At 40.6% G+C, this 26798-nt stretch overlaps 1 long non-coding RNA gene across 1 annotated transcript; it reads left to right on the forward strand.

The window, feature by feature from the left end:
* The first annotated feature begins 14 nt into the window (after positions 1–14).
* Positions 15–25567, forward strand: LOC133114894 (uncharacterized). The gene is made up of 4 exons (XR_009705589.1): positions 15–133; positions 1936–2041; positions 24693–24771; positions 25429–25567. It is a non-coding gene; the product is annotated as an uncharacterized LOC133114894 (long non-coding RNA).
* Positions 25568–26798: the final 1231 nt, after the last annotated feature.

Genomic DNA, 26798 nt, shown 5'->3' on the forward strand with positions numbered 1-26798 from the left:
TCTGCCACAGGTCTGATTAAGGCAACAAGGAACACCTGGACTGATTACCTGTCCGCCACAGCTGTGTGTGCTTGTTGGCAAGACTGCTCTGTGGAGCTAATGTCATCCAACCTCTATCAGCTGCCCAAAATGGGTAGGGAAACATTTCTCATTGCAGTTATTGTTAAGAAACATAGATTTTTAACATGGACTTTAAGCATTTAGTGTAGCACACATTTGATCTGTATGTGTGCATGTGTTGTATGTTCAATGGTTTGATTGGATCTTTCAACAAGATTAAAAGTTTAATCAAATCAAAAATCATTAACTGTTCCTGTACCCTGGGCTAAAGGACTGCATTTGAAATCCATTATCCTGATTCCATTTTTGCGTGATTAAAATTTTCAGATTTGTAGGGCTGGATGGGTCTGGAGAAATCAATCAAATAAATTTTTCTGGAAAATCATTAACTTTGTTAATATTTAATGCTTTGTTAATATTAGTTAATATTTGCACCACAGCAGATACAACCACAGTGAATGGATACAATAGATATAAACAAGACACAAGTGACAATATATGCCTATTTAAATACGAGTATAAATGTCATGTTCCTTAATTTATCTAATTTCAAATACAGTATTCACCAATCAAAATGACAAATACTCCGAAGTGTAAAACCGAAAATAATTGCAAGAAAACTACAGTGAACAAATGATACTGGTATCTTCTCTTATATGAAATGTAAAAAAGCATATTTTTACCATAAATTTGGCACCCAATGTGGGACTGAGCATATGCATTTCCTACCCATCCGCAACTGCATTCACACGCGAACCCCGCCACCAAATCAAGAGAGTGTAGATGGCTTCCGTGATGTCTTTTCACAACGCAGATCACTCACACAGAGTGGCGTTGTTGGAAGCCTTCATATGTGGTCTGTGGGCGCATGATTGACCAGCAGGGGGTGCTAGATGATGGTGGAAAGTGGACCCCAATCCGGCCGAACCCTCCCGTACCCGAGGCAATGCGAATGGAGAGTGTGCATGCATCGCCCCATGGAGCGACTGGCCACAGTTGGCTCTAGCAGAATCCAGATCTGATCTGAGACCACGGGTCCCATCCATGCGCCACAGCCAAAAACAATCTAATGAGCCACCTAGCAGCCTGGAAAAAAAAAACATCATTTGGCCAAGTTTTAACTGGGTAATAAGTACAAAAGGTGCACAGTGAATGGTTTTTCAATTTTCATTAAAATAATATGCCTCTGATAATATCATTTTTTAAATTAATTTAATTTAATTTTTGTATAAAACAATTAAAACAGACATTTTAACTGGGTCTGTAACCCCTTTTAAGTGTTTACTGTATTCAGACAGGGAGCACCAGGTTTCATTTAAAGGTAGCCATCTATTCCTGACACGTTTCTAAATGCAAATGGGCCCTAACAGCAAGGTGTGACGGTAAATCCCTTTTGACTTAATTGTGGCTTTTTCCACAAACCCAGCACTGCAGGAGCGAACACTTCCAAAAGCATGAGGTGAATTTCAAAGCAAAGCAACAACTAATTTCATCCACAGCTACCAATTTCATCCACAACTGCCAGAGCTGTCTCTTTTAAAGAGGAAATAAGCAACATGTTAAAAAGTGAATCGGGTGTTTTTCCAAATTAAAACAACCTGGAAAAAACAACCGGTGGAACTACGTAGTTTTATGATTCACTTAATACTGCAGAAATGCACATATTATACATATGTCCCTTTTCTACATTATATGGTGTGGCAGATTTGTAAATTATAAATCCTGTAGCCCTTATTGGGCCGATTTATTATTCTGCATGGTCCGTGCGGCAGATGTGTGTAAATGATATGGTCTGCGGTCCTCCGAAGGTAGATTTGTGAATGCCACGGTGCGTTGCCCAACCAAACACTTGCACTGTGTTTCCCTGTCCCACAGAAGTGTCCAGGGAGTTGTTGAAGGTGATGCAGGCTGGATGCGGCTTAATGAGAAGCTGGAAATGTGGACGAGTTCCAACACTTCAAAGCCACGGCGAGAGACACAGGTGCGACTTTCAGAGATCAGAGCGTTCTGGCCCCCTTGCACTGCCACCAAGTGTTTTTCTCCTTCATTGCTCTCAGTATATTTTAAAATAATTAATTCAAAATAACTGAATTCAATAAGCTTAATATAATTGGTTCTTTATATACCTCTGTGAAAAAATATGGTTTTGCCAGCAAAGGCTCCTCTGAAAAAAAATTCTGTTTCGCTGTTGCGATGGGAGCAATAGCATGACTGATTGAGTTGCATTCAAATCTGACAGACAAAGCCATTGGTGATTGTTGATTGTGCCACTGTTTCTCATATGGGTGAATTACAATTGATAAGCATTCGTATTGACCCTGGAACCCATTCATAATTAATCAGAAGTAAGGAATTTATTGTGTTTGATTTCCCCTTGGTTTCCCTCAGGGCCAATCCATTTTGTTCTGCTGGAGAATAGGCATTACAAAAGGTTTTGACAAAACTAAATCATAAAGCCACATTTTCTTCAGCGCCATAATTGCAAACTAGCAATGATGATATACTTTGAAAAGAAATAAAATCGAGGAAAAAAGTTGAAATATAAAATTTCAATGTGACTGCACGAGAAATATGTTGAGGTTGTTCCCATACTTTGATGAACATGGATTCTGGGAGACGTGAAGTAGGGAGGAGGGTTGTAATAATGGTATTAGATGAATATGCATACACATGGACATATGGCTTTGAGATGTATGCTGTTGTACTCTCAACTGGCTCCTCTTGGCATGATCTTGCCATGTTCCCCAAAGCTCAAAAACTTCCAGAGCAAGCCTGCCTTCTGTGCTTGATTGATCTTGCCTGTTGCAATTGAGTCAACCAACAGGACCAGTCAGGCGGAATTTACACCTTTGAGAGTATTGCACAGGTTCCAGTAAACAAGATACAGCAAGTTAAAGGGACAATAGGTAAGATTTTTGTGTTAAAATATTGTTACAAAACCATTTTAAATCCCTTCCTATCATTGAAAAAGGCTCACTGACCTGTTGACTCACCCTCTGCCTGTGTTTACAGTCCTTAAATTCAGGTTTGAAAATATGCAGTTGATGGGCAGGCACTCTGTACCAAAACATCGTATAGCTGTACAATAATTCAAGATCATTGGTTGAAAATTGGTTTTAATTGCCACAGCCAATGATGTTGCAATTCCTCTCTTGGCTGTTATAAGTCCGAAATTACCTATTGAACCTTTAAGTAAGGTATAGAAAAATATTTGAATCCAAAACAATTTTGACCCATGTCTGTCTCTACAGTTTTCTGAAGTGGGGTGCTTGGGCGTGATGAAGCAGGCAGGTACAGAAACAGAGAGGCACAGTTTGTTATATTCCAAGCCTAATGTTAATTGAAAAAGGCCCACAAATTAATTTCAGCAAAGGTTGTCCAAGTGCCATTGATGGTAGATTATCAGGAAGATTGCAAACTAAATGTCACTCAACTGCCTGCATTATGGCAACAAAACACCGACTGAGAATTCACCCTGATATCTCCAAACAGCACAGGGCAATCTAACAAAACAACTACTCTCCGATCAAGAGCGCTAATTAGGGGAATACCAAGGGAATTTAACGTGTTGGTTTCCCTGTGGAGAAGCGGAGTGACAGTGCCTGAGAGCTGTCTGGACCCGTAATGTCTACGCCGTAGCTCCCTCCCCTCTCCAGTCTGACTAATCAAGGTCAACTCACAACTCACAATCCACCTCGTAAAATCCCTGCCTATTTCACATCAGCCCACAGAGACCAAAGAACGACACGGCTTATTTTTCGAGAAGGACTGGAAACACACGGACGTGATCGCCCTGGTAATAGGCGACAGATACACTCCCCTTCCGCAACAACACGGTCACATTCATTCCGATGCCCAAGCGCTGTTTGAATTAACGGCAGGAATGCACATTGGCCTGGGTTCAACACATCTGCCAAGGTTACATTTATTCTCAAGCAAGGTTTGAATGGTTGGAGTGTTCAGCAGTCATTGAATAACATAAGAATGCATGTTGATGAGAATGGGCTGTTTCCATCTCGGCTTGCCATTTACCAATAGACTTATAATACCAACTTAGAATATCCAGCACTGCATCAAGACTGGATTCCCTCAGGATATCTGCCTCTGCTGCATGGTCTGGCAGTCTGTTCACACATTGATACAAAAACAAATGCTCAAACTCACTTATTCTTGATGAAAAAAAAAAAGGGTAAAAATTGCATCTATTCAATAATTCAAAATGAAGGACAAATCAAAAAAAAGTTAAATGTGTTTGTTTAGTTGTTTGGCATCCTCTCTTTTCCTTTGCTTATACTTGCTAAAATGTAGTTCTAAGACTAAGACCAGGGACAAGAAAGAAGAGAGATTCTGTTCTTGTTAGCTCCCTTCAGTGAATGAACAAGGTAAACTTGCCTTAAGTTACCACATCAAAGAGAGCAAGCATTGATTAGCTGATGACTGGCTTTAATTGTACCACTTTGTGGTATCCTGTGTACTATTTCAGTGTACTGTATGTCTTGAACAAGTAAGGATCTGGTAAAGTTGAACACATTTCAAGGAAAGACAACAGGATTGAATTAAATCGAGCAGAATTGAATGTGATTCTCAAGACACCGTGAAAACTTTGAACAAGGTTAAACATTGAGTGGCAGTTGCTCTGACACTAGGATAGCTTCTGAAGTGAACTTTTAATTCATTATTATGCATATAAAGCTGAAACACAGTGCTGTTTCTACACAGGCCTATGCCCTAGCACAGTGCCAGCAGCAGAAACAGTAAGGCCAAGGTGATGCCAGGCAGAAATAAACAGGAGCCAGGGTGAAGCCTGCCTCTGAGCTTTGTTACATAAAAGGCCCTATGTTTCCTCCGTCCTATATTTTGTCCTGGGACTTGCACTGAGGCAAAACGCGCTCCAAATATTATTTCTCAGAAAAGCAATAGCCTATAATCTCTCAAAAATATAATTTCACTTTCATATCATTGCAAAGATTATAATTTTTCTCCTCATATTGATTGAGATTATAATTATGTTTTCACAGCAAATGGCCTGCAGAAAAGCAGAAACACATACTGATTGCAATTGGTCTTTCTGAATAGGTGGGTGAATAGGTGGTTCCATAATAATACTGAGACAGCATTCTTCTTTGCTGCTCTTGCGAGGGGCGGTTTGTGGGGTCTGTCAGCTAAAATGCACAGAAGAGTATATAGCATATAGCAAATTTTTCAGAGTTACTTCAACTCTAACGGTGTGGTTATGCAATCAGCGAATGGGACTGCCTACAAACTGCATTTTGTTAAAGAGACAGATCTTAAACACGTGTTTAGCCATTGAATATCTTCACTGCATCGGCTGCCACATAAAAGTGTATCCAGTACGCTATCCAAGACATAATGTGTACATATTCCAGCTGTGGCAGCTATTGTCAATTGAATTAATCCAAAATACGGGATGTAACATTGGAATGAGCTTGACTATAGCCAGGATAGAATGGAAACGTTGTGTGGGAAAGGTTCCATGATATATTTTATTTCTTGCAGAAGCGCAAAATATTTCCCCATTTCTTTTCCGTGATTGTTTTGGAGGATAACTAATCAAAACAAAACAAACCCTGTTTTTATTATTTTAGCAATGCCAGTTGGCATGCTCTGTACAGCTTGGCTGTAATTATTAATTCATATTCAATATTAATGTATCTGTTTGATGATTTCTTAGAGTTGAAATGGTGTGATTTCTGTTGGAAAGATTATTTCAATGCAATGTTATTTCAAGATACGGAGCCTGTGTCTCTGTCTTGCTTGCGCCTCAGTTTGCACCTATTATTTAGAGCTGGATAAATTCCATGCACAAATTGACCCTTGTTAATTGTGTGAACTTTAGTAAATTAAATGCAATACATATATAAAATAATACATACGAATACTGCGGTTCCAGTCCCGTGTGCCAGTTTAAAAAATAAGACACATATTTCCTGAGCAGAATGTGTCTCATGTGCGCCTGAAAATTGTTGCAAAAGGCTTAGTACACCTGGCATCTTAAAAAATGTCACTTTTGTTTTCCCTTGCTGAACTTTGAGTTTGCCACTTGCTGAAATGAAATAAAAAATGTTGCAGCAGAATGCACTAAAACAACAACAACCAAAAAGAATAAATGTGAGACTTGCTAGAAAAAAGTGCTCTGTCAGAGAGGGACTCCTGTTAATCAGCTGTCCGAATGCCATTTACCATATGGTGGATGTGGATCAGACATGATGAAAAACTGTTTTAAAATGTAATCTATTGTTTGGGCTATTGCTCGATTGGTTTCTGTCAGTGCGAGATTAAACAAGGGTAACACTTGATCATCATGTTCCTTCATCACCTGGCATGGATATTCTTCTCCATCTTTCTTGCTTCATAAAATAGGAAAGAAAAAAATGCAATATACCAAAAATATAAATAAATGCAAATTAGGTCTCACCTCAGGCAAGTGCTTCTCACTTGTTACAAAGATGCATGACCTGATTTGCTTCTGCAAAATATGCTGTTGAATAATATGGAAAAATGCTTGCGATGTAAGTGGTTTTAGATAATGCCATCAGCTAAGCAAATAAATATTTTCTTTTAGCATTAAGCAGTCAGAAGAAAAGTGCTGATGAAGATCCTTCTGGAACAAAACATTTTTTTACTACTCTTAATACACTCTTAATATGGTTTGAGGTTTGTGTTGCACAATTAGTTTGAACGACCTTGGGTCTTCACCTTAAACAGAGCCTTATCCGCCATGCCTAATTTAAACCTCAAAACACAAACACCCCCATCCAGCCTTTTTGTTTTAACGATGTGAGTGTGGCAGTGCATGACCAAGCAGCAGCCTTTCAGTATTAACTAAGAGTTCCTCCACATTCAGACGCATAATTACACAAGTAGACTACCAACTTGGTTTAAAGTGTCACCCTATGTTCTTGGCACCTTCTGAAAGGAAAATAAAAATCAATATCATACAGCCCTCCCAATTTTGTCAGTGTCACTACATAAACTGTTTTTCAATAATGTCCTGGGGGCTGATAAAATTGCAGCGGAAATTTCTGCTGTGGAAAAAGCAGATGCTCTGTGGGGCTCTACGATTTGGCCAAAGCAGAGGACACAGATCCACCAAATGGCAATAATGTCAACATGCTCATAGTTGAACAGACGTGCCGAACCATATGGATGGGGGCACCCTGGTCAGATTTAATATTCAAAACTCATCGTCATGGGAACCAAGCTGGTGTCACTGCCTTTGGCATAGGGAGGAGGTGGGGAATTTGATGAGGTTCCTGAAATGGGGCGTGATTTCTTGCCTTATTAAATTTAATGTCTTTTTCAATCATAATCACTGTTCCAGCTACGGTCCAACATGGTCCTGCTCCCACTGACCTCTCTATTGATTACGCACAACCCAAAATGTTCCCACAAAGCATGACAGCTTCAATTGTGCAGGCTTTTTGGGGCAACCTTTACGCAAAATCATTTTGTTTACTCAATTATGCCAGTCCCAAAATAAATAAATGAAACGATGGGAGATATTTTTGGATGTGTCCAGCATTTTACACCAGATTGATGTGTATAATCACTTCATAAAGCTGTCGAGCAAGCCAAAGATGCGTGACAGATATAGACAGCAAAGTGCCAGGGGAGGTGCCATCACTTCTGCTGTAGAGGACTCTTTCACTCCTCTTCCTCTTACTTTGGTACGCTTCATGGATAAATGAAGCATGAAGCAGCGATGCGGCCACTATGTGCATGGGGTAGATTAGCCTCTTGCTGTCTTTAAACAGATGTGCTTTAGTTCTTGTTTAGTTAGTTCAGACAAACTAACTAAGACAAGGGAGGCCTGTAGCGTAGTGGTTAAGGTACATGACTGGGACTCGCAAGGTCGGTGGTTTGAGGTCCTTAACTCTGCATTGCTCCAGGGGAGGATTGTCTCCTGCTTAATCTAATCAACTGTACGTCGTTCTGGATAAGAGCGTCTGCCAAATGCCATTAATGTCCACATAACTGTAGTGTATATGCTATTGAGCAATTGCTTTATGCACATCCAAATGTGAGCTACATTCTAAGTTTGCAGGCAAAAAGGAGAACTTGTTAAACTTGTTGCCAGTTTGCCCTTTTGAAGCAGTATTTGACTCGTGGTCAGTGCAGATGCTCGGCTCTGCCGCCGATGGGTCTCCAGCACTGTTATCATGATCATAGACTAGCCAGCTCCAAATCTTGATGAAACAGGCTGCAATTGCAAAACCATTTCAACATCTCAACATAGCAACTGAGCCTTAGTTTTAAAAAAGTGAACAGCTCTCGTTAAAACAATAAGAAATGCCCCCCCCCACCCTTAAAGTTAAATATATCACTGTTGGAATCGTTGCAAGGAATTTTTAAGAATCTTTTTCATCTTCAAATAATTTTCATATTTGGAGCTCTATTGCATCACTGTGTAATTTGACTGGGATATTGCTTTATGGCTGCAATCATGATATGGCTGTCTTTCATTGCACAGAAAGAGTTTATATCTGCCAATTTGGAATTATTACTTTTTTTTTTGTTTGGCACACTGTACCTGATGCTGTGTGCCAATTCCAGAACGTCACTGAGTGAAATGAAAAGTAGTACGATTAATTTAAACAAGAATCAGTTAAGGGGAGGTACTACAGGTGAATCCTTTCCTCCAATCAAAACGACATTTTATATTTTGAATGTGGACACAAATGAAAATGTGCCTATGCTTTTATAAGAACATATGCAAATTTGCTCATGAAAAAAAGTCCAATTTTGCCTATGAATCCACTGAGACAAAAGTGTCTTAAGTCAAAAGTTCATTTGACCTTTCCCTGCCCTACACTGCACCACAACCCTTCTTGTTTATTGAACTCATGCACAGCAGCTAAAAGGGATGCAGGGTGGCCAGGTTGCCATACCCTGGCTGTCCCAAGCGCAGGATATGCCCCACAGTGCTTCAAAGTGCCTTCCCTGTGGTGAGTGGGCTTCGGTGTTGCTGAAGCGCTGTTGTTCCTCTGAGAAAAATATCAGGCCCATCTGTCAGCATTCTCAAGGGCTGGCGCTCATCTCGCGAGACATATGCTATGCTCAGACTCTCTCGCTCTCTCTCATGATCTCTTACCCTCTCTCTCGCTATCTCTCTCCTTCTCTCTCGCTCTCTCTCTCTGTCTCTCTTTCTCGCTCTCTCTCATGATCTCTCACCCTCTCTCTCACTATCTCTCTCCTTCTCTCGCTCTCTCTCTCCCTCTCTGTCTTTCTTTCTCACTCTCCCTCTCTCTCTCTCTCTCTCCCTCTCTCTCTTTCTTTCTGGCACAGATCAGATAACATTTCTCAAAGCCTATAAAAATTCAATATGAAACAACGATAGAAATCGGTGAATTCCCAGCACAGCATTAAGATGTAAAACTATCAGTGGCCCATCTGTGGCTCAAGACCCATAGCAGGGTTGAAAGAGGGGTTGAGGCAGGTCCCCAAAATACACATGGACAATCGTTGCTCCTTCCATAGATGTCCCCAACAGTCAAACGTGCTCTACGACATCACAACAAAGGGGGTGGGCCCCAGATGATATGGAGTGTGGATGTGTTTGGGGAACCTCCACTTGAATAGAACCTCTGCCTCACTATGGTGTTCCACAAGAGGCTCACCTTTTGTTTTCTCGCATATGTATTTCCTCCGAAAAAGAGTAGGAGACGCTACCTCGTTACCTGCTGTGTTTCGGTGATTGCCACAGTGCACCGTACGCTTGGCTCAGATCCGGCTCACATTCCGCTCAGTTTCACACCCCTTTCGTGGGGGCTGCGGCCATGTCGGTGATGGGGAAGGTGTCAGGTTTCTAGATTAAATGGAGCAGGTGGTTAATATTGAGTGTCCACATGGCAAGTGCTATTAAAGGAAATAACAAGAGGAACAGCCCGGTGATGAGTATCACCTAGTCATGCCACCCGGGACAGGAAAGGAGACCAGATGCTCCGCACTGAGAGGAGCAGCACAGGAGCTGCCAATGAGAGGAGCTGGACATGGAGGGGCTGGGAGGAACGGGGTAGGGGAAGGAGAAACATGACATTCATTCTAGGAAACAAAACATCGTGGAACCCAGGTCAGAGATTGAAAAAGAGATTGTTATTATTTCTTGAAGGATAAACGCCTACAGCACCGTCTGCACAAAACATGGATGACCTCCCCATTTTTAATAGCCGTCCCCAGCCACGCTCAGCTCATAATGGAGTCATTCATTTACAGGCCACATTGCTTCCACTTCAGCTTTGCTGATGTGTCTTAGACGCATGGAATAAGTGAAAACAACATTGATGAAAATGTGTATCATTTTCCTAAAAGGTTTTTTTTTTTTTGCAGTGAAACCTGCCGTTGTCTGTTTTAAAATTTGGAGTAAAGCATTCCATTATGCCCTTGGTCTAATCATAACTGTTCTTGGTTCTTTAGTCTTCAATTTCAGCCAGTATTGACCAGATAAAATAAAGTATGAAAAGGAGAAGCATTTTCAAGCGTTATTACATTGGATGAAAGCACAGAACTCTCCATTTCGTATTATATTTTTATGTGTGTTCGCATCACATTATTTAATTATCACACTGTCAGATTTAGAATTATCTGCATGATCTCATTTTCTGCATTTACCACCATTAACGACGATAAGCAGAAAAGTCTGTTGATTCTGTCCATCTACCCTTCCAAGTAAACACGCCTTAAAAATAGCAGCAGAAAAAAGACAGCTTTTCCTCATTTCTAGATGATCAAAAAAGAGCAAAAATAAATAACACAAATTAGCACATAAATTAGGAGGAACCACTGGAGCAGTCCTTGTAGATATGCTACTGTGGCCATCTTCCACTTTGCAGATGTGGTCGGCAGAAATTTGTTGACACATTTACAAAAAGGGCTCCACGGGTTTGAGTCGGCCCTGCTCAACTTGTCTTTTCAAGGCATTCTGTCACGTAAATATATCCCCAAACAGATGAGGAGCAACAGCCTTGAACAGCATTTCCCTCATAAAGACCCTGCTGAAGGGCTTTGAGCCAGGATAGCTGGTTCAGATGTTTTGTGCAAGACTGGTCCAAGTTATAATTCTTCTGATGCCTTCAGCACCCATTAAGAATGGAGCCAAGTTGCCACACTGAGCCAATTGAAATCCCAGGTTCTGCAGTCTGCTCCTCTGTTCTTATTTCAGGATTTTTCAGGCCCGGGTGTTTGTCACGGAAGTAGCAGGTGTCACAGATTCTGTGATTTTTGTCAGCTCCGTGACGTTCTCCATTTCAGCAATTTCCCCTGTTTTTAGTGCTTTCCATATTTTTGGCAGTTTTGGATGGCAACTGTCTAGCTTAATATAGCCTACAGTGTTACTTGTATATGCCCATGTATTTAACCAGCTGTGAGAAACAAAGTGTGACAATGTATAGAGATTCTGGAACATGTTGGGATCAGGATCTTCGTCAGATGTTTGACGGATGTTGATGCCCAGCGCTCGTTCCCGCATTACTGTATCACTGTCAGTGACAACAGGCATTCCATCAAAGACTCAAACCTCACAATGTACAACATGTTTTATCAAACAAAGAAATAAATCGACACACAGTGAATCATTATTTCATTATTTTTAGTAATGCAATTTGAGCATGCTCTGTTTCTAACAACGGTCTGTTGAATCATTCTTTGCGTGATGGACCGAATTAAGCGATTGAAGGCACCAGCCTATCAATGTATTTTACTTGTAGGCTATTTGTTCCTAGCAGCTGGCAACAGCCCGTTGATCTTTTTGTTAACTTAAAGCACTTGTTACTCTTGCGAGAGTTGCACATTCATTTCAATCCTTTCCCACTGCCGTGTATTAGGGGCTGGTTTCACAGACAGATTAAGCTTTGTCCTGGACTAAATTGAGTTTTGTATGGAGAATCCCTTTTCAAAATAGAATCTAGTCTAGGACTAGGCTTAATATGCATCTGTGGAACTGGCCCTAGATCTACTAATAAATTTTTGTTAAAAAAAATTAAAACTTTTTTTATACAAGACCAGGCGAGCCTGGTTTAGCTGGACCCAGAGGTTTCTCATTTTTTTTATTAATAGCAAAAATATATAACATTATATTTCTGATAAAACTAGAAGCGATGTTAAATATAACTCTCATTTATAGACTAGATTTGCTTCCTCCATTGAGGCATTTCCATCTCTGAATGTAGGAAAATGTGTATTGTGGCTTTCAGAGTATTCCATTGTGGTTTTGTTGTGAAAGGGCACATTGTTTTGAGATTGCTATGACAGAGAAGTGATTGTGCTAAGCTACATATAATTTTGAATGTATTGATTCTACTAGATATGTCAGGAATACTGTGGAAACAAAAGAGCCATCTGCTTCAAAAAATCAAGGCCGTTTGTCTCTTCACACAATTAAAGCGGCAGAATGAATGGACATTTTGTTAGTGGAGTTACCTCAGAATTTGGCTTGGCATCACCACGTTCTGAGACTTGAGTTTTAATCGAAGTCAGTTGAAACTTCTCTGAAGCTGCCCCAACTACTGTCAGGAAGCAAAGTCAGGAAAGGTAACAAGAAGGTGTAAGAATGTTTGTATATGCATAAATAACACCAATTTAGAGATTATCAAGTTTATTTGGGCTTTAATTTTGAGGTAATGAATGGGAATGAATTGGTACTGCTAGGTGTTCAATCGGCAGAACACTGGTCTTTCTATAGATGTGTCCATGATAACGACACTGATTACACACAAATTTGTTATCTCTCATTGGGTCCAAACATTCGCATTTAAGCTGTCTGTGTGCATATATTAAGAATAGATTAAAATTTTTGTTTTTTTAATAGATTTTCCACAGTTTCATGTTACCTAATGTTTGTGTATTCAGAAACTGCACATTGTAAGAAATGCACATTGCTAATATTTATTGGTACAACAGCAGCATAGAAGTAGTTAACGTTAGCTAGCCTAGGTATTTGCCTACTACCCAACCTAGGTGGTAGCCAACTAACCTAACATTACATTTAACTGAGTACTCTATAGCTACCACAGGTAACATACAGTAACATCCCAAGTAACATGGAATCAAAGCTAGGAAACTATAGCATATAAATATTTGCTGATGCTATGGGGCGGCCTGTAGCATAGTGGTTAACGTAAATGAATGGGACACCCAAGGTCGGTGGTTCTAATCCCAGTGTAGCCACAATAAGATCCGCACAGCCATTGGGCCCTTGAGCAAGGCCCTTAACCCTGCTCCAGGGGAGAATTGTCTAATGCTTGGTCTAATCAACTGTATGTCGCTCTGGATAAGAGCGTCTGCCAAATGCCAATAATGTAATGTTATATTAAATAATTTCTCAGATAAAACCTAGTACGCAAGCAAGCTTGCTAGCTAAGATTTGCAACAGCAAATTCAATAGCTAGAAAATGTTTACACTCTGTTAACCAAGCTACCTATGGGCTGCCAGAAACACTGCCAGCTATTCATAAAGAAAAGTATTGTATAGTACTTGAGGTGTTCAAATTAAATGGCAGGTGAGTCATTTTAACAGACATGCTTTTTTTTTTTACTGCAATCTCCACTGTTATGTGAATTGCTTGCTTTCTTTGAGCTAGTTAGCATGGACTTGTGTAAGTGTAAGCCAACATAGTCATTTGCTCTGCCATCTTGTTACAGCTTTCCAAATCTTCTGTACAGTATCAGACCCCTATTGTAAGTACTGCGTATGCCTCCATGTGTGTGTGCCTTTCACCAAGGAATGTCCGTCACTCAGTAATAGAGGCATGCGATTCTAGCCCGGCCTCTACTGGTCTGGCAAAAAACTGATATCTACTGCAGTTTTCCATGATTTTCCACAACTTGGACTGCTATGTGACTTCAGCCACACAAACACTCAGCATTAATGACTAACAAACAATTATCAGTAATGTTTCAGTGTGTTTCGTTTTCACTCGACCTTGACTTAAGCATGAGCTTTTCTGGGGTGGGAAAAAAGAAGCCTGTTAAATTGTGTGCCCTGGGAAAACATGTTTGGTCAGACATATTAGTCAGGGATTGAAGAAAACAGCTTGTTTTTGAGGGTGGTTGTGCTTGGCAGGCCCAGTCATGGTTTTCACAAAGTTAATTTTCTCCCAAATCAATCTGTGGAGTGCCTTTTTAAGGAACAGCCAGGTTCTGGAACCACCAACAAAAAGTGTTTTTTTCAGATAGCCTTATGTCTCTATGGCCTCGTATGCAGTGAAGAGAATGTTCATTAGTTCTTAACTCTTTCCGTCCCAAGGCCCATATGAAGTGGCTCCGCCCAAATCCCAGGTCTTGGCTTTGCTTGAGGAAATTGAGAAAGTTCAGAGGAGTAGGGGTGTAATAGGGGCTCAAAACAATAGTATAGCAGTCATTTTGATTGGTTGAAAAGGTTGAGAATGTCATATGCCGGTAGCTACACTTGAGAGCCATATAGCACTCTTGGGACTGGAAGGGTTAATCTTACATGTTGAAATATATGTGTGTCATGGTTTCACATGTACACCACATTATCACACTCAAATCACAAATCACAGTATCACTCTCACAGAATCACACTCAAATCAAAGTATCACTCTCACTGTATTACACTCAAATCACAGTATCACTCTCACTGTATTACACTCAAATCAAAGTATCACTCTCACAGTATCACACTCAAATCATTTTTACATCTACATTTTAGTCATTTGGCAGACGCTTTTAATCCAAGTGCATAGGTTCTTCCACAAGTTGAAGCATCACATCCATAGCTAGTAAAATACACATGGAATGTTGTTCTAAACATATAGTCAATCATAAGTGCAATTTTTTTTGTTTTTGTTTTTTGGGGTTAGACAAGAGGGATAGGGATATCAGAAAGGGGGGCGGGGGAAATCAGGAGGGAGGACTAAGATAGAGTTTGAAAAGGTGTGTTTTTAGTCTGCGTCGAAATAGGGATTCTGCTGTCCTGACAGTGGTAGGCAAGTCATTGCACCACTGAGGAACCAGAACGGAAAACAGGCGTGAACGTGCAGCTGGACCACCAGGTGCACATAGCGAGGGAACCATAAGGCGACCAGAGCTGGCAGACCGGAATGGTCTAGCTGGGGAGTAGGGAGTGATCAAGGATTGTATGTAAGGTGGGGCAGTCCCCTTAGCAGCCTCAAATGCCAACACTAGGGCCTTGAATCGAATGCGTGCGGCAATAGGAAGCCAGTGGAGGCCAATGAGAAGCAGGGTGATATGAGTCGACCTGGGCTGACTGGTGATCAGGCGGGCTGCAGCATTCTGGATCAGCTGGAGGGGCTTGATGGCACACGCTGGGAGACCGGCTAGGAGGGAGTTGCAGTAATCCAGGCGGGAAATGATGAGCGCCTGGACTAGGAACTGGGTGGCTTTCTCCGTCAGGAGATGACGGATACAGCGTATATTATACAGAAAGAACCTGCAGGTTCTGGCAGTGGAGGATACTTGTGGAGCCAGGGTGAGGCAGTTATCAAGAGTCACCCCAAGATTCTTTGCCGTACGGGAGGAGGAAACTACAAAGTCCTCAACAGTCAGTGAGAGGTCGATTGACAGAGAGGACTTAGCAGGGATGTAGAGAAGCTCAGTTTTGGCAAGGTTAAGCTTCAGGTGGTGGGAAGTCATCCACGCAGAGATATCAGCCAAGCAGGCAGAGATCTGTGTGGTGACCTGGGTATCGGGGGGAAGGAAATAAAGAGTTGGGTGTCATCGGCGTAAGAGTGATAAGAAAAGCCGTGGGAAGAGATAACAGAACCAAGAGACATGGTGTATAGCGAGAAGAGGAGAGGACCAAGAACTGAGCCCTGCGGGACTCCAGTTTGTAGGGGGTGAGGGTCAGAGACTGAGCCCCTCCAAGTCACCTGGTAGGAGCGACCAGAGAGGTAGGAGTAAAACCAAGCGAGTGCAGATCCTGTGACACCCATCCCAGACAGCGATGAGAGCAGAATCTCAAAGTATCACTCTTACAGAATCACACTCAAATCACAATATCACTCTCACAGTATCACACTCAAATCAAAGTATCACTCTCACAGAATCACACTCAAATCAAAGTATCACTCTCACAGAATCACACTCAAATCAAAGTATCACTCTCACAGTATTACACTCAAATGACAGTATCACACTCATGCCACAGCATCACACACCACAATATCACACTCACACCAAAATGTCACACTCAAACCACAATATTGCTTTTTACTGACAGAGCAGGGTGTTTTGTTTCCCAACCTGTCGCACTGGATCATATTTTTCTTTGGCCAACCAAATCATGGACTCTTTTTACATAGGTTTGATTGCCAGTAGGATCACTTGTAACATATGAAAAGACAACATTGCAATGGTTTATTAAGATATGATCAAAGAATGCATTTTAACCTATACTCTGTGCACTAATCGTTTGGACATAACTGAAATAGCAGCATCGGTTTTTATAGTATGGTATAGGGTATTAGCGGATATCAGCACAGCCTTAATTTAGATTCTAGTATGTTGCTTTGTAAAGCTCTTTTTGTTGGTGACTGCAACAAAGGAGTTGTAAAAGTGAAAAATGTCTCCCCTCCCGATGCCAAAAGTTCTCCCAGCCTCAGTGTAATTAAAGAACCACCTTGAACCACTTATAATGGTGCTTCAATTTAATGGGTTTGCTTTTTTAAATATATATTTTTTGCGGCCATTGTTTTTTTTAAAACGGCTTTGCTAATGTGAAGCACCTTGAGCACAAAGGGGGAAAAAATGCTTTGTAAATAAAACAGGGTATGGCTGTTGTTATTGTTGTCAGCATGAGCCTCTTATATGGTTTGCATGGAGTGTCATAAGAAAGAAAAATCAATTTACTGTAAATCAGCTGTCAACCCAAAGCGGAAGGGGTAGGGGGGTGAGACGGAAAGGGTAAAGCCCCATCTCACGAAGGTACAGAGAGGAGGGAACTTTCCAAACTCAGCCAAAACCCCCTTTGATTACAATGAGAGTGTGGGGAAAGGATTAATGTTCTCTCGACTGTTTAATAGTTGTTTTTAATCCACAGTTAAGTGGACAGAATTTATTTTTCATTAGCATAAGAGTTACTGAGCTTACCTGAAAAGATTTTATCTTAAAAAATTAAAAAAACGAATCAGAGTTTATATTCACATCTCTCGATCTCTTTCTCTCTCCTACCTGCGTAACAGTGCTCTCGGGTGGAAAGAGCCAATTTCACACTTAGGTCAGCCCTCAGTGAATCACTCCTATACCGTTAAAACACTGTTTTGTCAGGCAAACTGTGCTTTGAACAGTAAGTGCGGCTGTTCCAGTCAAGGGACATAAGTAGAGATTTTTACTGTCATACTGATTTACTTTAGTTATACTTTTTACTGATTTATACGAGCCTCTTTAACAAATGAGTGTATATACCCTACTCTCGATTGTAATATATTGTGAATATGTGGATTTTCCATTCTCAAAAACGTATTATCCTGGCATGAGAAGAAGCAGCGGGTAGCACGGCCTGTTTCAGTGGAGAACGGTAGATGTGCACACTGTCCCAAATCAGCACGTATGCAGCTGCAGACAATCAGCCACGCTCAGCCCCACATTGGCCTCCAAATATTCCTAAAAGAGAAAATATTCAGAAAAGAATCAATCATTTGTGTATTTCTACATATTTTCTGATTTAAAAAAAATACATCTGCAATATACAGTAGTGTCCACCGTATATTGCCGTATATACGATTTCCATAAGGGAAGTTTTGTTACTTGGTCTGTTCTGCAAGAGCCTTATGCCATGAAGGAGCATTGCGGTTGAGAGCACAGGTGTCTAGACTTTGTTTGTTGGTGTCAGCATTAAAGCAGACTGACCGCAGCGAGGGATACACGGCCTGTGTGACCTCGCGACTTCATCATCATAAAAACAGCAACATACGGATGGGCATGTGGTACAGCCCTCTGTGCCAGGACATGAGATTACACTTACGACAACAAAACCCTTTTCTACATGGTCTGGTGGAGCAAAGCTTACACGTTACTATTCTTTGAGGCAGTACAGACAGCCCAAGTCTCCGAGAACCTCCTGTAGACTCCTTGATTTAAGCGTTGGCTCCTGCACTCCTTTGCGCTCACATAACACATCTATTTGATTGAAATCTTGTGAAAGAATGTATGTTTCATGCAGCGCTCTGCAATGGCAAACCTCTGTTAGGTTGAAATCTTCCAGAAGGATCTGCAACACCCTCGCCCACTCTGACAGGACAGCCCTGCCTTGTTCCAGCAAAAATGTTTTCTCCAAGACATCTCAGTGAAACACACTGGGTGGACCACAGGAAATCCAGGTGAAGCTGATGGACAGGGTTCCCAATGAATGTTAAGCTGTAAGGACGGGTCCGCCTACATATCAAGATTGAAAAAAACATCTGCACATCCCAATCTTCGGCTAGAGTTATTGGGGAATTAAAATTTAAACAGAAACAAAACCCTGCACACTACAAAAAAAGACCTTTTGCCATTTTTAAGAATGGACCCTACAGTCCCCAGATCAAATTATGCAAGACGCTATGGGGTCAAACAGCATTGCATCAGCTGCAGTTGGAGACTTCAACCTGCAAATCCAGAAGGATTTTCCTGCTCATTCAGTTGGCTATGCATGCCATGTAAGCTTCGCAAACTGTTGAACATGAATACAGTGCACAATATTGCTCCATTTTGAACTTGAAGGTGCTATTGTCACTTTTTGACCTGCCATCAGCATTTCTTGGGTCATGGATGTTTAATTTCTTAAAATTTAGTAACTATTTGTTTAGGATATGGGGATACAATTATCCGACAGTTATATCATTTATGGCAATCAGTTTGTTAAAAAAATGTAAGGGGCACCAAATGGAAGTAAAAATTGTAAATGGAAGATTAAAATATGAGGATGTGGGAGAAGTGTTATTAAAGGCACTTGCTGGGATAACTCTTAAACCTGCACTGTCCCATTTGTCATACACAAAACTATAATGCATAACATTAAGATGAAGTGAGATTGAAGTGAGTCTTTCAATGCAGCACTCTCCAGTGTATTGTCTAATGGGACCACCAAAATAACTTTCTCCATCCTGAAATTTACATGTGCATGTTTTACCTGCCAATAAGGGCCTTTTTTTCCCAGTGTTTTGAATATTTAACAGCATTTCTGACCCATGTTCTATTGCTTTTTGAAAACACATTTTGATGCAGAGATCTGTGTGTCCGCATTATTTTTTAATCAGGAAATTTAGTTGAAATTATGTTTTATTTATTTGCTTAGCAGGTGCGTCTGTTATTTTGTAAACCCACTCCACAGATCAATGTGGGCTTTAGACATTACTGAAAACTTCAATGATAACTGCCCATAAAAAGGAATGAATTAGAGTTGTTCCCAGGGACTACCTTCATAGAAGTAAAATGATGATGTTTATATATTTTTTATATATATTCTTTGCCTTTGTAGTTACTGCTAACAAGGGTCCTACCTGCTCCATGATTCTCTTGAACGTATTGATTTCCTCTGCATACAGTGTTCGCTCTGAATGAATCTCGTGGTGTTACTGTACGAAGCACAGGATGCAGGATGCAGCAGAAATCACAGAGAATGTCACAGGTAATCCCACCCCCTGTTAGGTGGGAAAGTGTGAACGTAATGAAAGAGACTGGAGAGGAGCTGGACCCCTCTGGTCATTGTTATTCCATTTGCTTCCCTGGCTGGGGTGAGACAGGGGCATTCCCAACTGAAATCCAGTCAATTCTTTCAATTGGCTCTGGTGTCTGGTTTTAAGTAATCTTAATTGAAACTTGCAGTGCTTTAAGTGGAGCAATAGGAATGAGCCTAATAGCAAGGCAACAAGTAGAAGAAAAAGAATCACGAAAAATGTTAAAAGGGAATATTGTTCGCTTCTTTGCCAAAAAAGCAGAAAGCCCTAAATGCATCTGGCGGTGTGCCTTTCTTGTAAGACCCAGGAATCTTTAAGCTTTAATTAAACAGTTTCCACTCAATTTTTTTTCCACACAGATTGTGTTATTTATTTTTTACACTCTTTGGGTTAGCTTAATCCTCAACAGCCTGGCTGATACAGGCTTGTCAGGCTTGAAGATTGTCTTCTCACACCATCCCTTGTTATATCTTATCCCATAAAACCCCTTCCTCTACATGAAAGGTGTGGGAGAGGGGATTGTGGGGGGAGCCAGCTGGGGTTCTTAGAACATGCTAGAGCCAGCGCCTGTAGTGTAGTGGCTAAGGTACATGACTGGGACCTGCAAGGTCAGTGGTTCGATCTCCGGTGTAGTCACAATAAGATCCGCACAGCCATTGGGCCCTTGAATAAGGCCCTTAACCCTGCATTGCTCCAGGGGAGGATTGTCTCCCGCTTAAATCTAAAATCAACTGCAAGTTGCTCTGGATAAGAGCGTCTGCCGAATACCCTTCATGTAATTTAAATATAGAGTGGCCATGGTTTTAGAAATAAGAAATTTTGTAGGTTCAACTGCATGTGTGTATGTGCGTGTAAAATTTGACCAAAAGTCTTTACTTTAGTCTCATTTGACCACAAAACCTGTTTGTGATTGCTTAGTAATGGCGTCTATCTTGCCACTTCGCCCTACAGGCCAGGTTTGTGTAATGCTTTTCATATTATTTATACAGTATATTATATACATTCTCAGCCATTGTTTGGAGTTTGGAGGGCTTGTCTTTTCTCGGGAGGGTCTGGATGGTTCTGGTTCAGTTTATTTTATTATTCAGCCAACAATGCTCACTGCGATGCAAAAACCTTGCATTTTTTTGTCCTTCTCCTAAACTGTACTGTAATTTATGACTTGCTGTGAAAGATTCATCTGTTGGTCTAAATTTTTGTGTCTTTCCCTTAAATTCACTCGCTGATTAATGATCTCCCAAATACAGCCGTTTTATCCTGAAATCATGCTCAGAATTCATATTTATCCTCCGGGTTATATCAGAAGCTGTCTATTTCTGCTAGCTGTATACATTATGCTGTGTGTGGTGCATTGGCTGCGTAGTTATCCCAGGAACAGAGGGCAAGAGGAGCAGTGTTTGTTTGCCAGACTTATAAAAAGAACATGTTTTTCAGAGACAAACAAACATGATTTGTTGATGCTAGAAATGTACTTTATAACCAACTGGGGAGAAAGAAAAACAAATGTATGCAACAGAAATCATTATGTGTCGGCCAAATCCACCCCTTTCTGCTCCGCTCACAGACGGCTGCAATGTGAAATCATTTTTTTTGATGGACAAAATGACAGACTTCGTCTGAAGCACAACTATTCTAATGCGAGGGTACAAGGCTTCGCCTTTCATTGAGACTTGGCATGTGGCAGACAGTTTTAATAGTGTCTGTGTGACAGAAATTCGCTGCTCCCAAAGAGCCAGCTGGGCTAGTCATGATCTGGCATCTGCTGAAAGACTCAGAGCATCGTCTTTTTTCTTTGTCTTGAAGGCCAACTGACACAAGCAGTGGTTGTTGCGGTGCTGTGCTGTGTCACCTCATCTGTGATTTCTGCATCTCCAGAGTACCTTGATACACACAAGCTGCAGCCGAACGACACCAGAGTTGCTCATTAAACTTGACATATTTCAACGTTTTATAGCCTGATGTTTCATTAAATCTCTTCTGCCCTCATTTAAATTTCATCTTAAAAGTTATCAAAATACAACAGCAGTAGCATCTTTGAACTTGGAGAGTTCTTGTTCTTTTTTTAGCTTTTCTGTTGTTCATATTTCAGTGTTAACTGCCTGCCAATGACTGGGAGTTAATGCATGGTGTCATGCATTCTTGGAATTTTAGAGTAACTTAAGTTTCCAATTAGCCTTTGATCTGATTGTGTAAGACATGTGATCACATTCAACAGTCTCAGCATTGGTGGTGGCTTCTGAAGAGTACAGGTCACAGTATGACTAAATTACTTGCAATGGTGGATCTTTCCTGTGTGGGTCCTCTCTTGAATCCAATGTGTTAATGTTACAGCAGTCTGGATATGCATGTTAATACCCACCAATTTAAAACACAGTCTTTAATTTGCAGGTAGTTAAGACAGCACTTTAACCTCATATTCATTATTTCACTTCAGATCAAATGAAATGAAAAGGTCTGCACTGTTGCTCTCCTGTTTACCTCCTACTATGGGGGAAATTTTACCCTTTCAAAAAGAAACAAGAAGCAGTGTCCATTTTGGGGAGCTATTCTGTGCTGTCAGTGTTATGTCGAGATCCCAAAATTTGCGAGACTCCGTGAATTTGTCAGACTCTCCCTGGCCTACCTCGGGGACACCGTAAAAAACACTGCCTGTTTTTATCAGGACTGGGTTTTCAATCAATACAGAGGCCCAGAGTTATTGTGCCAGTCGGGTCTATCTCAGAGATAATGAATAAAAGCCCCGGTGCTGGAGCTATCTGAGACCAGTGGCCTGTTCATTTTGAATTATATGGTGTCAGGTTAGTTACTTTACCTGCAGGCAGAACCAGCTGCTCTTTTGGTGTGGGATCTGGAACAAGGTACACATTCATGGGACACAGGAAACTCGGGGGTCTCAGTGTAAAGTACAAATATTAAGAAAAACTGTGATTCTAGACTGTGATTTATCCACAATTCACATGACACAAAGAAATAAAACAATTTTTAGGTTTTTGGTGACTTTGTTCAAATTAATCATTGAGAAAAGATTAAACATGCAATGGTGCTGTGCACAGAATACTTTTGTCATAAAGCGGATTGCACACTTACTTCCAGCAGTTCTATTTTCTGTATGTAGAGTCTGTATGCTAAGGCTTGAAGTCATTCAACATTTGTCAACAATTTCAACAATTTTGACTCTCAATTAAATTAAAATGTCTGTTTTTTTCTTCAAAAGAAGTTTGGATGATTAGTGTAAGCAATTGCCAAGAAATACCCAGACTGTGAAAATAAGCACATTTAATTGTGTATCAAAATCAAGTGAATGATTGAGTGAGTTATATTAATTGTATCATGGACTGAAAATTAGCCAGCTACTTCTTAAAACTGATTTACATGATCTAAGAGTTTCAGTAGTACATGACAAAATATCGAAGGGTAATTTGATTGAACAACAAAGAGCAAAGGGAAAAAATCAGTCTTCTGGTTGGAGCACAGTTTGATTACCCAACATTCATTTGTCAAATGAGGACATTTTAATGACCGGCTGAAGTGGTAAAAATGTTTCATAGGAATGAAAATGAATGCATGCCAGTGCTGCTGATTAGTTTGCTACCGAAGAAAATTGCTTTTCAAGGGAAATGTTGGCACAAGATCAGGAAAGGTTACTGAAAACCTGACTCAGTTACACTGGCAGAGGAAAGATGTGGATTTGTTGGGGATTTTAGGCATCAGATCCCTGAAATAATTCCAAAAGGAGATATTCATTCAACCTTTTAAATTATGCACAAAGCGTGAATTCATTTTAGGTAAGAATCTGTTAAAGGAAAGCTAAAATGATTTCTGCAATCCTTCAGCCCAATCCTACACAAGCATCCCAGCAAGGCTTTACATCAAGAGCCATTCTCTACCTTTTGAATGGATTTCTGATGTCCTTAGTGCCAGCAAATTCTCAGGGCCTTTTTCCTCTGGCGTCTGCTGTTTGAAACCTCTCTTAACCCCACACTGTTCCAGCACCTCCTCTCCCTACAGTCCCATAACTACCTTATGAATTTATTGACTCTTTTAGTTATAAATCAATGGAGCTTTCAAAACCATCACCGTTTTTTGGGTTATCGCTTATGCCAAGCGGGACAGAATGTCTGGGGTAAAATATCTTTTGTCAACTAAATCTTTGCTTTCATTGATATCGAGACACTTTAAAGATTAGATATTGATCCACCTTTGTGTCTTTACAGGGAAAGGGGAATGTTCAGACTTTCAGAAATGTGAATCTTTGAAATTGGCCTTGAATGTCTGAATGGGCAAAACGTCCTCCAGAAGCAGTGAAAGTCCTGCAGTGCATTAGCCACAACTACAAACCACATGCTACTCCTGACGACTGTTCTGGTGGCAATCATACTCTCAACAGAAATAATGTATGTGTAAAGGCTAACCAATCAAAATCAGTTGCTGATCTAACCCCCCTCAATCATCAAGCAGTAAGGGTGCCTGATTCCAGTGTATTAAAGGGTAAATACACTCCTTTTAGTTTTACTTTAAATGTGTTTGTATGCCTACTTTATAGTGAAACATTTAAATCCATGCCATTATTTCAACATTTACGAAATATTATCATTTTGCGAGTGGTTCCGATCGGTTCCCGTGTACATAAAGCACTCTGGCCCTGCCCCAATCATGATGTCAGCATACCCCTTTCAGGGTACCTCTTTGTCCTGTACTATAGATGTCAGATATCCAGTCGGACAATTGCTGATGCCCACAAATTTGTCTGTTTACTTTTAACGGCCCATTTTGAAAGCCAGCTGTGAGGGATCAATACTTCACGGAACACTGCTAGCTCCTGATCGAGAATGCTTTATGCAAATGAGATGGACAGACCTACTCTAACCACTCCAGAAGGCCTTTTTTTATACATTGTGTAGAAGGTAGAGCTGGACTGAAACAGTGAGTGCAATTACTATTCAACAGCAACATACTACAGTTTGTGCATACTTATTTCAGATCAGCGTGTGGCTCTCACCAGATGACTGAAAGGCTAATGAATGGGCAGGCATGATACAGCTGGAAAGCCAAATGAATGGTATGTTGGTCAGATCCATTTGTACGTTTGTTACTTTCTGTGTATGCCTGTGTTTATGTGGGGGTTATGTGTGATGTGCAACCATGTACAGCACAGTATGTGCTCTTCTGTGTGCGTGAGCTTGGTTACAGTTGCTATACAGTCCCTGAAGCTATATTCTTGGCAATTTTCTTTTCATGTGGTTCACAACTCGTGTTCTCCCTTCAGATTTAACATGCTAGATAGCCCCAGATGACCTGATGGCCATTATACAGTGGAGTCCATAAATATTTAGACTCATTATTTACTGTTTTGGCTCTCTACTCCAGCACTTTTCAAATGAAATGAATGAGGTTAACATGCAGACTATCAGCTTTAATTTAAGGCTATTTAAATGCATATCGAATGATCTATGTTGGAATTGCAGCCCTTTTTATACACAGTTCCCCCATTTTGGGGGGATCAAAAGTAATTGCACCACACAGCTCAGCTGTTTCTTGGCCAGCTGTGTGTTGCTGCATCATTAGTTCATGCACAATAAAGAGATAAGAGAGCACAGAAAATGTCTTTCTTGGAAGCGAATGCCATATGGACAATATACAGGAATAAGAACTGTGATTTATTGACAGTATTAGGGGTTATCTCCTCTTTCAGTGACATGTGTGTACTGTACTGCAGGTTTCCCCATGAGATTTACATTTCCAGATGAAACGGGACAAGGATTCAGGCACTGGCTGCATAAGCCCGACTTCAGCATGCCAAGGGAGCAGCTCTGATTTTGAAAAATATATAAATAAAGGATTCTAATTTCTATTAAGCTGGAGAGAACATGTTTGCTTAAGTGCTGCGCATGAGAAACCGAGAAGGGAAACAATTTTATGATTGACAAAGAATGAATAAAACATGGCTCTCTGAAGCCAGAGAAAGCATACGCAGTCTTCTCTCTTCTCAAACCACTGAACTGTGGGAGAATAAAATAAAATAAATTCAATCCATTATTTAGCAGTGGGATTTCATTTTGAGTCTCACTCATTACAAAGTAAAATGTCAGATTGAATTTGGAGGAGATTGGGGAGAGACGGTATCCCTCTTCCTCCTCCCCCTACAAATTCCACCGACAGTACTCATTTGAGAAATCTGACCCCAGTAATGTCACTAAATAGAAAACAAGTTTCCCCCCTTTTTGGTTGGCCCTGGCTTGTTTCTTATTAAAAATGAATATACCGTAAAACCTGGATTCCATAGGTGAAGAGGGAAGGAGAAACTTAGGGTAGATAGAAGGAGGAATGGAGTATTTCTTAGGAAGTCATATTTTGGCACTTTGGTATAATAAAGTAGGGGCAGTGGAAATTTGGAGGATAGTCACAATCCCAGAGATAACACACAATTACATTTTGTGATACTTCAGAATTTGTATAAATTCGACAAATTTGTATTTGTAAAATGTGCACTCAGTGAGCATTTTATTAGGTAGACCTGTACACCAGCTTGCAAATATTTAAACATAAAAGCATGCAGATATAGTCAAGAGGTTCAGCTGTTTTTCAGACCAAATTTAAGAATGGGGAAGAAATGTGATTTAAGTGACAGTGGAATAGACAGGGTGGTTTGAGGATCTCAGAAACTGCTGATCTCCTGAGATTTTCATGCAAGCAGAGTTTGCAAAGATGGTGTGAAAAACAAAAAACATCCAGTGAGCAGCAGTTCTGTGGGCAAAAATGCATGCTTAATGAGAGAGGTCAGAGGAGAAGGGCCAGACTGGTCCAAGACTGGTCCAAGCTGACAAGAAGGTGACAGTAATGCAGAAGAGCATCTCTGAACACACGACACTTCAAACCTATAAGTGGAGAGGCAGCAGCAGAAGACCAATAAGTCGAATAAATGCCTAATAAAGTGCTCAGTGAGTGTATATTTTAGTTATCCTCCATGATATACTTTACCAACAATTTAATTAAATCTACAGTTGTCAGCAGCCCCAGTATTGTAGTCTATTTTGAATTGTTAATGTAGCCTATGTCCTGTGTTCGATGAACTCTTGATAAGCTGTT

Source organism: Conger conger, chromosome 16, assembly GCF_963514075.1.
Source record: "Conger conger chromosome 16, fConCon1.1, whole genome shotgun sequence".
NCBI classification, from domain to species: Eukaryota; Metazoa; Chordata; class Actinopteri; order Anguilliformes; family Congridae; genus Conger; species Conger conger.